General features: G+C 32.1%; 1 protein-coding gene across 2 annotated transcripts in view; it reads right to left on the bottom strand.

Moving 5' to 3' along the window:
- LOC106115966 (uncharacterized) overlaps positions 1-7,634 on the bottom strand; it is an 88,362-nt gene extending 80,728 nt beyond the window's left edge. For both annotated transcript variants that reach the window (XM_013309648.1, XM_013309657.1), the window contains exon 1: positions 7,496-7,634. The gene's annotated coding sequence lies outside the window, so the exon portion shown is untranslated. The remainder of the gene's footprint in view (positions 1-7,495) is intronic.
- Between the last annotated feature and the right edge of the window lie 5,031 nt (positions 7,635-12,665).

Raw genomic sequence — 12,665 nt, 5'->3', positions numbered from 1 at the left:
ATAATATAAATGCGAATGTTTAGATGGATGGATGCATGGATCTCGCTGAAATTTGATGTAGAACATAGTCTGGAGAACACATAGGCTACTAATTTTTTGTCAATCGCGGACGGCAGCTTTTTAACAATGAAATTAATTGTCGCCTAGTAGCCTATGCGTTACTCCAGACTATATTATACATCTATGCCAAATTTCAACAGATCAGTGCAGACGTTCTGAAGATACCTTCTTATAAACATCAAAACATTCTCATTTATAATATTAGTAATATTTCCTAATATACCGGAATATTTCTTGAATAAATAAACTTTGATACGATTATGTCATCCGCTATTATGACGTCATTATATCCCTCAAACGTATTTCAATATTCAAAACCTTGACACGAATACGGAGGCAATAGCGACGCAAATAAAGATATCATAAAATTAATTAATTTCGTACTTGAAAGTCGTTTATTTGTTTAACGACATAACGTGACTTTAACTCTGTCCAAATGTCAAAAATCAAAATTAACCTTTCTTATTACTAATAATATAAACATGCGGACTAAAAGAAAACTTAATAAGTAGCCTATGTTTTCTTCCAGATATATTCTACATGTGTGCCAAATTTCATCAAAATCCGTGAATTCGTTCCGTAGGTACCTTCAAAAAAAAATCAATTCATCCATCTATCTAAGCTTTCGCATTTATAATAATAAAGCCTTTATTGCTGAAGATAAATTAGTTTTACAAATTTTTAATACATTTTTTTTTATTTACACTAACAGTAAGTGATATTGAGTATCAAAAAAAAATGTTTTGACCCGGCGACTGCTATCCTAAATCTACAGCTTGTCCTTGGACAAAGGCCTCCTCTAAAGATTGCCATTTCTGTCTATCCCTAGCTTCTCTAATCCATAAACGACCTACAATTTTTTTGAAGTCGTCTTCCCACCTCTTTACCTGTCTTCCTTTGTTTCTCTTCCCCTCTCGTGGGTAGTAATTTAAAATATTAGTAAGATGCAATTTGGATGGATTAATAGAAGGTATCACCAGAACGGCTACATTGAAATTGCTGAAATTTGGCATAGATGTAGAACATAGTCTGGAAGAACATAAAGGTTACTTATTAAGTTTTTTTTTTAATTCAGCGCGGACAGAATTAGGGCGACAACTAGTAACAACATGTATTTTAAAGTTCTAAAAACATTTTATATTTCTAAAGTCTACATTTGAAAATGTATGAAAAATGGTTTTCTACTAAAATAATATCTCATTCGGTCCAATACGGATAGAATGGTTAAATCCTCTAGGATTTACTAAATCGACAGCGTAACGAATGGATGAACACGTCTGTAATAACGGAGAGGGTATACGTTTAGTTATATATCTTTGTAACTACGTATTCTAACGATATTTCTTCATTTATAAATAAACTAGGTGTCACCCGCGACTCCATACACGTGGAAATAAAAAAAAACTTAATTAGTAGCCAATATGTTCTATATGTAATCCAAATTTCAGCGAGATCTATTCAACCGTTTTGGACATACCTCGAAACATCAATCCATCTAAACATTCGCATTTATAACATTAGTAAGATAAATAAAATTGGAGTGTTTGTATGTAATATTCAGAAAACATCGGACACATGATGTTTTTTGTATTTTTAATAACGTCCAACATTTATAATGCCTGTCGATTTTTAGCCGACTTGAAAAAGAAGGATGTTATCAATTCGTCTGTATGTTCTTTTGTTTTTGTGTGTTACCGCGTAACTCTGGCCCTGGTGCTCTGAATTTGATTTTTTTTTTGATCGGAAGATTTTGCTTGCTGGTTGTTCCCATTTTTTTAATAATTTTTAAACTGACTAGAAGTTTAGTGTATTTTGATTTTAAGTTAAAAATGCGTGACGAAAATTTAAGACTTTTTTGCATTCTTCTCTTATGGAGGCTAAACTATAGGATTTACGTAAAAAGTTATGTATGAACGAATTGTAGCTCTTTAAATTTGCTATATAAAAATCTGCGATAGCATATATCTATTATGTTATAAATTGTTAAATGACTGAATAATGTCCACTCTATAGCTAGTATAAGTCTTTGGTTTACGTATACAAAGTTCTTCGTAGTTTAGAAAACAAATACTAGTTTGTAAACAGTTTATTTCGCCACTGTATAAATTAGAAATAGCATTTACGAGTTACCGTCACAGTTTTCCCCTTCGCGTTATAGTTCTCACGTAACTACATGCCTTTATTACTTTACCACCATCTTTTTACTATCGACATCTGAAACAACTCATGGCAACAGACAGGGCTACTGTTAGGAAGAAAATCCGACACTGTGTCGGTGTATCGGCGCAACACTAGCCTTATTAAAATGTCATCGTTTATCAACTCACCTCACCTTACCTCACTAATCAATCTGACACTTGACTTGGTAACGAAAGCGTGCCATTCGCGCCAAAGGCTTCTAGCCAAAGGATTCTAATAAACGTCTAAAATTAAATAGTATCGGCATAGTATATTATGAGGAGAAGAGGGCAAACGATCAAGCGAAAAAATTGATTCATTGAAAGCAAAGCGACCGCTGGATAGACATCCGAAATTGCAGACGCATTGCCTATCTTCGTAGTTGCGACATACGAGGAGATACACAGAAAGAGAATATTTAACTTTACGCGTCTCCTCCTCCAACAAATCCGAAAAAGGTATAATTTCCGCATATCCTCTTTCAGACACCAGAAACTGAGATTTCTGAGGAAACCAAAAAAGCTTTTTATGCCCAAGAAATCTACAAAATTCTTAGTTTTAAATGAAGCTCTTTAATTGCGTAATAATATGATTTAATTTTATCAACAATTATTATATTAAAATGTGTTCTGTTTTTTTTTTTTCAGACAGAAAATGACAAAAATATTTCTAAAAAACTTTCGGCAAAACATATGACATGCGTTGTTCTCTTTTTAAAATGGCATAGTATATGTTACAGCAAACTAGTTTCATACGTATATACATGGTATATGTTAAGCTCAGACAGTCCACATGCAACGTGAAGCCAAAGCTCAAAGTAAACGCTTGTTATACAACAAAGCCGGCTTGTACAAAGAACTTTAATACTAGTGAAACTATCGCTAAAAGTTTATTTTTTAATTACTCTGTTGATTGTAATTGAATCTTCGGCGCAGGACCGGACATTGTGGCAATCAATGGGGTAAGCCTACGTTCAGCAGTAGACGAATCCAGGCTGACAATGATAATAATGAATAGGCGATAGCAAGTATTTCTTTTTTATGATATTATTTGATTATTATGTCAACCAACCCGTACTTGACCAGCGTGGTTGACTGTGACCTGGTCACTCCTAACTTAGGGTAGTGCCTAGTCCCTCGGTGGGGACGTATAGTGAGTGGATGATGATGATTTGATTATTGATATTGTTTTAAAGATTTTTTGTTAAATATTAATATTGAAAATAGCTTTGTTATAGACAAGTCTAACTTAAAGATTTTTTGGACGAATAAAGGACGGGTAAAATATCTTAGATCTCTTAGAACACTCCCACAAATCATCGACATCAAAATGTTGCTGGAATTTTTAAGAGAGTATGGCTGGTTGGAGTAAATCCGGATCCAGCTCACACGTTAAATACGTGCCAATCGTTGAGTTGCGGAAATCAAGCCCTTATAACTAACAACTAAATTAAAGGACACATTATTTGCGTAAGGCGTCCAATAAGAGGGGAACAAAATCAGTCATGCACAAATTTAAGTGTAGATGTAAAATTTAACTGCCATTAGGTTATAAAATTTAACTGCCTCACTAATAGTAATTTAAATGCTTACTAATGTTTTCAAATGTTATGTATAAATCAAATCTTGAAGATTTTTAGATAAACTCTTTAGTTAAAATATTAAAACTGGACGTTACTTCTCCAAGCAATGTTAAAGTGCAAACGCAATTAGGTTCTCCGGGACGAGCTGGCCGCGTGTCAATTTGATTAACTAGGCATGATAAATGTTTCCAGCTTAACCGTGTTACATCGAGTCTGCTCCTAACACGTATCTACATAAAGTTTATCTTACTGCTACTAATATTATAAATGCAAATGTTTGAATGGATGGATGTTTATTTTAAGGTAACTCGGGAACCGCTGCAAGGATCTAGCTGAAATTTGTCATAGATTTAGTACATAGGTTTAAGAACTAATTAAGTTTTTAATTCCGCGCGGACGGAGTCGCAGGCGACAGCTAGTGGTATTATGTTGAATGTTTAAATGGATGGATGTTTGTTTAAGGTATCTCCAGAACGGCTCAACGGATCTCAATGAAATTTGGCATACATATAGAACATAGTCTGGAAGAACACATAGGCTACTAATTATCTTTTTTTTTATAATTCCGCGCGAACAGAGTCGAGTGCGATCGCTAGTATTCGAGAAAAGTAAGAGAAATTTCTACAAGAAATAAATTAAATAAATCGCAAGATACCTTTATACCTCAGCAATAACTGAACCATTATAAAATATTTCGTTCGCCCATTGATTTGGCTTAGAAACTACGGAACGGAATTAAAAAAAAATCACTATTGGGAATCTACACTATCCCCGGAGGATAGGCTATATTTATTATTTAATATTTTTTAATCCACGCAAAGTTGCGGGCAACTGCTAGTCACGTATAAAAAGCGTTGACGCGTAAAGTTATACGTAAAAACTATTTAATTCCCAGCACTAGGTTATTCGCTTGCAACGGCCCGCTGTGAATTTCATATTTTCCATTTGGCTGGGCGGAATATTCGTGTGATACATATTTTCTGCATAACATCGTACAAGATATGTACAGCATATCTGAGATTAATACAATGGTATTTTTATACTCATGTTTAAGATTAACTTTATTAATATATTCCTGCATTATATAGTATTACTAGCTGTCACCCGCGAATCCGTCCGCGTGTTTATCTAAAAAATAAAAAAAAAATAGGGGTGGACTACCCTTAACATTTAGAGGGATGAAAAATAGATGTTGACCGATTCTCAGGCCTACTCAATATGCTCACAAAATTTCATGAGAATCGTTCAAGCCGTTTCGGAGGAGTATGGGAACGAAAATTGTGACACGAGAATTTTATATATAAGATTAAGTAATAATTTATTTTCACAAAAACATCCACCAACGAAATGCTTGGATAACATAACCAGGAATAAACCCTCTTCATATGCGGAAAAATGTGGAACTTAGTTGCGCATATGTAAGTTATGTATAACGAAGCACTGGAACGCACCTAGACTTTTTACAACACAATACAGTTTGTTGATAATATTTAAATTCCATGTTATAAAATTATTTACAAAAAAACTCAGAAAAATCTTCGAATATAAAGCTTTCTCGTTAAGCAATGATTTTAATCTATTTTTAAATAATGCGAGTCTGATTCCGCTGTTTTTTATTCTTGATTAAGATATGGAAGTGGATAAGCGAGGAACCTTTAAGCGGGAGTCTTCGTTGTGTCCCTACGGACAACCTCCGTAAGCGAGAAACTCTAGTTAGAGCGAAACCTATATCAGGGTCCCTTGAACTGTTCCATCCATATTGGATTGTACATATTGTTATCTCTGTTTTCTTAGAATAAAATGAAAGGGATAACAATATGGTTTATACAATAGTTTGAATTTCGACAGGTGAAATTCCAATATTTCAAAATAGACGAAGTTATAAATTCAAACAGACGTATTGAAAACATGTCTCAATGAATTTGCCCCAATTTCAGTAACATCAAAGGATTTAATCATCGAAGTGTAACGGATGAGAAATGCTCTTGATTTTTTCACGAAATGCGTACGATTGTATCTGAAATTCATATTTTAAAAAGTATTACTAAGTTTCCGAGACCAAAAAAATTGACAAAATAGAGATAATAATAGGATTAAACGGAAATTTTGGTCTAAGTAACCCACTGTTAAATATCTATATAATTTCTCTTACACATCTTTTTTTATACAATAAACAAACGAGCGAGCGGCCACCTGAAATCGCTGAAATAGCGAAGTGACCGTTGCCCATAGACATACGCAATTACATATGCGTTGCCTACCTTTAATGGACGGAGAAGAGGATGCACAGAAAGAAAATATTTTTCCCTTTCCATGCTTCCTCTCTTCAGGAAAGTCTACTTCCACTTCCCATTCTTTCCTTATAAGAAAAAAGGCAGAAAAGTAGAAGTATCTTTGTTGACATACGTCTCTATTGCCAAAAAGATCTAAATACTAAACCTAAAACGATTTCTTTTTAATATTTCTCCAGTTGAAATTTACGGTAATCCACCTTTCAGGAAGTTCTACATAACTTCTACGGTCTGCTACAAATGTATCGTAATGAAATCGTAAATGCCTTTTCAGGTCATTATAAAAAGTAAATCAATAAAACAAAGATCTAGTTACGTGTACGTTATCTCGGTCAATATGTGGTCGAATGTAATCCCTTTCTTTATTAAGAGGAGCGTAGTCAGCGAATTGCTGGCAATTATCTGCCAGGAAATTGGCGGTTACAGCTCTCTGCCTGCGTCTCTCAAGTATGAAGATAATTAATTGACTCGGTCATTCAAGCGCTTCGTTCTTTGGAGTTTATTTACGCATTAAATGTATGAAAAGTCAGAAAGAAATTTAATAGTTTGGTGATATTGGTTAACTGATTGACTGGAAAATAATTTGTCGTATTCGTATTATTTAGTTTTTAAAATTAATACCTATTTTTATATATACATAAGATTGTATTTAGATTTATTTTATTTACCTTTTGGATAACCTAAAAATATGTAATAGAAGGTCGAATAACGATTTAAACAAAATTACCTAAATATCTTTTTAATTACGTTCTATCTTTATAATGATTTCGGATTTTAAATAACAATTATGTTATAAAATACCCACAACGTGGATTCTAAAATAAACAAAGAATGATATCGTTCGAAAAATTATGCAACAGATAAAAAATGCACAAACTTTAGCATAGATCTGGATATTTTACAGACTAAATAAACAATTGAAAAGTAGAACAAAGAACCATTTCGTATGATAGTGTGAAATCTTTGTAATCATTTTCTCACGCTTTACGAAACGTAATAGAAAATGTGTATTTCGGGCTTCTTAGAATTACGTCAGTATGGTAGATGTATTTAACAATATTAATATAATAAATTGCTAAAATAAAACTGTTTTCACTTAAATTATACAAACAAAAACTAAATGCTTGATTTATAAAATATAAAATACAATACGAATTAAATAATTATTGATAATAAAGTAAAAGACATGTCAAATAAATAACCTAAAAAAATACAGCGAATCATTTTATAAAATTGAATTCTATAATTCGCATTTAATAATTAACAACACATCCATTGTTATCGTATTTACCTTTATTAAACCCTAAATTAAAATTAATTAAATTTCATTTGATTACTAATTATTCTTAAAATTTTAAGACAATTAAAAACAAATTATACTTACGATGATAATAAACAGTATCGATTTCTGTCAAACAACCAAGACGTTAGCGAAAACTACGCGATAACACACGAAAAAATTACAATAATGTTACATTAGTAACTCGAATACGTTTTTATTTTATTCATCAAATTCCCCTTTACACAATTAAATAATATTAACAACTATTACTTCACACTTATTGTTAAGAAAAACGTTTGAATTTTAATGACTAATACGCGTTTGGATAGCGACGTGCTCTCTCAACGCCGGCCGCACAATTACTGCCGAAAAGGCGGGAAATGTGACATGCGCTTTGGGAAATCGATTCGAAAATGGCCCCCAGGAGGAACGCGCCCATTTTAAATTTACGCCCCTCGTAAGAATTAACACATTCTTACTGCATTCTGACAACTTATAAGTAAAATAAGTTTTATTTTAAAATATTATCTTACTTTCTAATATTATAAAAGCGATTGTATCTATGAATAGATGTTTGTTAGAAATAATCTCCATAACAGCTGAATATATCTCACTGAAATTTGGCAGAGATGTAGACCATAGCTTAGGATAAACAAATATTAAGTTTTTTTTTAATTAAGCGCGGACAGCAATTAGTAGACTACTTTAATGTCAACACTATTCATGTAATTGGGGTATTTTTTATAAAACTTGATCGAAGGGCAAAATAATTTACGAGGACTGCATTCTTACTTGATAGGAAAATGGTGAGAAGGGAAGATAAACAGCACAAAATATTTATGACACGAAACGTAGATTTTTTTATTTCTTACCTCTTTGCGTGTTCGTAGTATTGCACCTGTCAAACCGTATTGCCGTAGACTCTACCACTATTTTCTATTCATCATAGATTTTCATCTCTGCTAAGATTTAAACACTTGTGCCGGATAAAAAAAAACAAAATATAATCGATATTTATATTATTTAATATTATATGCATATGGTAGCTCACAGCGACTACAATCCTAATGGAAGATTTAACATACATTTCAGACTGCGTTGCATTTGTAAAATAAATTAAAAAAAAAAAACTTTCGTATATATGAAAAATTTACACCAACTGTCGACAAAACTCTTGAGTTTTCATTACAGAAAAACATATATAAAAACATAAGTTACCAGAGTTTTTTTCAACGAGAAAAATAAGTATGACAATGTTATCTAGTATTAAGAACACACAGATTATAGATATCTTTTTATCTAGTACTTCTATCATTCGGTTTGTCCTATTGTATCTAACAATACTAAATTAGTCGAATGGCGGGATTCGAACCCCCGACATTGCGATCGGATGTCCGTACGGATAAGAGTAAGAGTACTCTTAACCATTAGGCTATTGACGCTTTAATTTGAATTAAACATAACACATAAAATTTACATAAATATTTATATTTCCCAAGTATTAGTATCGTTTAATGTTCAATATTTAATTTAGAAACTGGTAACAACAAGCAAAAATGTTGCCAGCATTACTTTAATGTTATGCTTACAAAAAAAAACTGATTTTGAGTCTTATGTTACGGTAATAGAGTAGCAAATGCAACACAGCCTTTTACAATATTATATAATAATTACACACTATATAGCGTTTACAAACAAACAGTAACATTTATAACCATATGGGCCAAAGGGAATCGTTTGGTGGTAAACATTGGCACTCCAAAAGTATGAGAATCGGTGGGCGATACACTTTGGGCCAAAATTATCGGTATATTATATTAAATATTATTAATTCACAATTTGATATTATTTTATTTTCAAATTTATTCGCAATGTTATCTCCCAGCCAGATTACATTAACTCTATTACATTATTCAAACTTTCGTGAGACATTATAATAAACTTATATAAAAAAACGGCTAAACATTCACTTACATTTGTCCGGTAGCGGCACCGACTAGTTTCGAGCCCATCGGGGGCCCTTCATCAAGGTGAGTAGGACTGGTATTATTTCGCGGACGCGGCCCGTCGGTCCATGCGCGCTTGCGCTCTTAGGGCACGTCATGAGGGGGAGTGGAGCGCGGGGTGCGCCGGCGTTGACGATGTTGAAACTTGAACGCAGGAGCGCAGTGAGCTGGGGGCCTTGTCCGCGAAATAATACCAGTCCCACTCACCCTGATGAGGGGCCCCGATGGGCTCCAAACTAGTCGGTGCCGCCACCGGACGAATATACGTAAGTGTTTAGCCGTTTTTATACAAGTTTAACTCTATTACGGTTCAAATGACCATCAAAATAACACTTATGTTAACTATTACTATACACTTCAAAACACCAACATCTGACTATTTCTATGTGTTACATGTACAAATAAATAGTGTCCTCTATGTTTGATTGATTTACTACAACTATATTTTTATTTAATTTAACTAACAAATAATAATTGTTCATGTATAATACTATGTTAAAATTATTTTTTTTTATAACAGCACAGTGTAACGTCATCTAACGTTATGCCTTCATTTGTCAATCAAAGCTTAGAATTAAAACCATAGAGTATAAACAAAAAAAAACAAATTCTCTATGACGTCATGATTGGCTTTTGTCATTCTGTTACGAAATCTCATCGCGTGCACACGTGTGTCCAATTAAATAAATTAATTAATCAAAGGTTTTTATTACTTTTGTTTATACTCTTTGATTTATTATGAGAACTGTTTTCAAAGATTATGTACTTTACTGTCCAGTAGATAAGAGTAAAAATCGAATAACAATTCACTATTCAAAAAGTACACAACAGTAAACGAAATTACCCTGTTTAGAAGACATTGTATATTTTAAAAATTGTGTCCTCAGCCTTTTTCAATGATATCATTTGTTTCCATTATTCAAACGTTTTGACGGATGAAGGTTAACCATGGAACTAGTTCTTATTGTACCATAAAACTGTCATGATTCTTGTCATTTTGTCACGATGTGAGGTCACCTCCACCTGTTAAGACGTCACTAATTTGCTAAGGGTGCTATGCGTTACAGGGTTTTTAACTGAAATTGCAAGGAAAATAAAAAAAAAACCTACGTACCACGGGAGTTGACAAATGCAGTTGTCATATTACTTATCGACTAGGAATGGTAATGTACATTATATTATATTAATTATATTCTAATAGACAGTCAAGAAAAAAACAACGAAATAATATACAAATAAAATTAAACCTTAAATTATAATTAAATAAAGCTTGTTTTTCATATAAATTAATTCGATTAAATAAAAATTCCACGCAGGAATTACATCTACATTAGTAATAAATTTTATAAATAAATATTATAAATTTTTAAACAAAATTTACCTAAAGGCAAATATCGCAATTATAAATACATAAATCTTACATTTATTACTATATAAGTATATAATCTTATATACTAAATGTCCAAATCGTTTACTTACATAATTTTAATTTATTCGAGTGTATACATTTTTTCTGGCCTCAAGTGTAACCAGAGACATACAGTAAAGCAAGAGCATATACCTGTCATAACACGATCTCTACAATATGTCCAAAAAAAAACGGAGGCATCAAAATTTAAAACAATAAAAAGATGTAAACAATATAAAAAATGTCGAAATTTAATTTAATTTGTAGTTCATTCAATTAAAAAAAGGAGTTAAAATAAATAAAAATTAAGAAAATATTTCCGATAGCCGTATCAGTGAATGGACTGATAGCGAAGAGCTCCGACCAACATCTCAAGAAGCTTTCGCTAAACAGTTGGAGTAAGGGCCCGATACAAAAGTCAGTTATCCTAGAAACCGCACGCATCGTGCGAAGGTTCCTGTCTGCAGCCCTCACCACTGCTTGTTTGAGTCATGGGACTCCGCAGCCGGTGGTGCTCTATTTTTTAATATATTTTGTATAATTTTTTTATTTTAAATAAATGAATACATATAAAGAAAATTTAAAACCAGCTATTAAACCTTACTAATATTTTGAATTCCTGTTATTGTATTGGCAGCACAAGGAATTCGAAAAACAAAAAAATATATATTATTTCGTATCCATTTTCTATCCATATCCATATTTGATGGATATGGATATCTTTAATATCCATAAAATAAAAGTATATGCTCACGCTATACCATTTCTAAAATACACGAAAGTTAACCATAGACTTAGGAATACTCTAAGACACGGCACAGCCTGTCACTGAACTAATTGGGAACATTCTAGTTTCTGAAGCTTTCGATTCTATTTCGGTATTTCATAGTGCAGCCAGATTTCAAACGCCTACGTCTAAACGATGCATTCCAAAATCTAAGTGCTTTATAACTTTTGGCATATTCAACGCGTTTTCATACAATCGGTAATATTTAGTAGGATTATTTGACGTTTGGTAATGTTGCCATATCAAAGATTAATTACCAAATAATGAAATAATATATTTCTTTTTAAATTGTAAAGAAACTTAGCAATAAATGCCATGACGGCTGGATTTTAAACACTTTTATATTACATAATACGTTAAGTTTACATAAATTTACTACAAACATAAAAGATATATATCTTTTAAACGTTAAAATGTCACGACAATTATTTTCTTCACTGGCATTTGCCGGAGTTATAAAAAAATGATTCCAAAAGGGCGGGTCTATACTTGCTTATGTTTTCAAAATGAAACACCGCGAACGTCATAATCATGAAATAGAACACAATATCTATCTTTTTCTTAACCAATTATTTAATATTTTCCAAACACGTTCAGCGCTAACTCGGCTGGCGAGTTCACTTACGAAAACTTCGTAATAGCATCGCATGTGTTGACTCTAGTTGATTTGGTATATTATGTCTTACTTTCTTTCCATTAATCTTTATATAAAACATATCGTTATCCATATCATTGAAACCAAACAGAGAGATTGAGAGAATAATATGTTTATAAACGGAGATTTATGTCTCAGAAACCGACGGTTAATTTCTTAAATGACGAGACAAATTACGATTTAGTAAATTAAATATTAAATACAGTTAAATCTGTAATTTATCATTATTTTATGAGATCTTAATAGAATTTCATTAAAAGTAAATCTTAGGATTTTTTTCCATATTTGCTTTTATATTTTTTTAATAATGTCAATATAATCTTTTATCAGTACTTAGCAATCCCTTAGGATAGTTTTCTGATAGTAAATCTACACTTATCTGTCTTTAGTGACCATAATGTTACCGTTGTTGTTTA

This window comes from Papilio xuthus, unplaced genomic scaffold, assembly GCF_000836235.2.
Source record: "Papilio xuthus unplaced genomic scaffold, Pxut_1.1 DF829660.1, whole genome shotgun sequence".
Lineage (NCBI taxonomy): Eukaryota > Metazoa > Arthropoda > Insecta > Lepidoptera > Papilionidae > Papilio > Papilio xuthus.
The sequence above is the reverse complement of the archived record's forward strand: the minus strand, read 5'-3'. Positions and strand labels throughout refer to the sequence as shown.